The following is a 1248-nucleotide window of genomic DNA, read 5'->3' on the forward strand; positions in this document are numbered from 1 at the left end:
TAATATTATGCTCCTAGGCAGCATTCCACAGGGATGTCTTCCTTTTGCAGAGTGTTTAAGGCTCAGGTACTCAGGTATCCAAATACCTTAACCACATTCTGGCTGGGATTTTTGACTGATTTAACTCTTTTTGCTTTTAGTGTTCTCATATTTCCAGTCAAATGTGGGCAATTAAATGAGTGTGTACTTGCAGCCTAGTTATAAAAATTGTTCAGTAAAGAAAACAGATAACTTTTTACCTCTTTTACCTGCTTTAAAATTCATAATTATGATTAGAAAAGTAATCATGAGCAACAGTCTTCAGTCGTCCCGAATCCGGGTTCATCTGACACCAACCGCCTCCACCATACCGCCTAAATTCGACCCCAACGAGATCAAAGTCGTATACCTGAGGTGCACCGGCGGCGAAGTCGGTGCCACGTCTGCCCTGGCCCCGAAGATCGGCCCGCTGGGTCTGTCTCCAAAAAAGGTTGGTTATGACATCGCCAAGGCAGTCGGTGATTGGAAGGGTCTGAGAATTACAGTGAAGCTGACCATTCAGAACAGACAGGCGCAGATTGAAGTGGTACCGTCTGCCTCCGCCCTGATTATCAAAGCCCTCAAGGAACCGCCGAGAGACAGAAAGAAGCAGAAAAACATTAAGCACAGTGGAAATACCACTTTTGATGAGATTGTCAACATTGCCCGACAGACGCGGCACCGATCATTAGCCAGAGAACTCTCTGGGACCATTAAAGAGATTCTGGGGACCGCCCAGTCTGTAGGCTGCAATGTTGATGGCCGCCACCCTCATGACATCATAGATGACATCAATAGTGGTGCATTGGAATGCCCGGCTAGTTAAGAACTACAAACGAAAACATTTTAATAAAGGATCACTGACAACCAAAAAAAAAAAAAGAAAAGAAAAGTAATCATGATATGCTTTGCCAAAGCCTGCTATCTACATATAACAATACTTGAATGAACTCATGCTTTGTATTGAATGAGGAAAGGAAATTGGTTTTTTTAAGTTTATTTATTTATTTTCAGAGAGACAGAGACCGTGCAAGTTGGGAAGGGACAGAGTGAAAGGGAGACAGAGAATCCCAAGGAAGCTCTGCATTGTCAGCACATAGCCTGATATAGGGCTCAAATTCATGAAACTGTGTGATCATGATCTCAGACAAAACCAAGAGTTGGATGCTTAACTGACTGAGCCACCCAGGCACCCCAAAAAGGAAATTTATTAAGTAAAAAAAAAAAAAA

The 1248-nt window shown here is 42.8% G+C and overlaps 1 pseudogene; it reads left to right on the top strand.

The window, feature by feature from the left end:
- Positions 1–286: 286 nt before the first annotated feature.
- LOC144230135 (large ribosomal subunit protein uL11 pseudogene) lies at positions 287–872 on the top strand (annotated as a pseudogene).
- Positions 873–1248: the final 376 nt, after the last annotated feature.

The sequence above is a fragment of the Crocuta crocuta genome, unplaced genomic scaffold (genome assembly GCF_008692635.1).
Source record: "Crocuta crocuta isolate KB4526 unplaced genomic scaffold, BGI_CrCroc_1.0 scaffold83, whole genome shotgun sequence".
Lineage (NCBI taxonomy): Eukaryota > Metazoa > Chordata > Mammalia > Carnivora > Hyaenidae > Crocuta > Crocuta crocuta.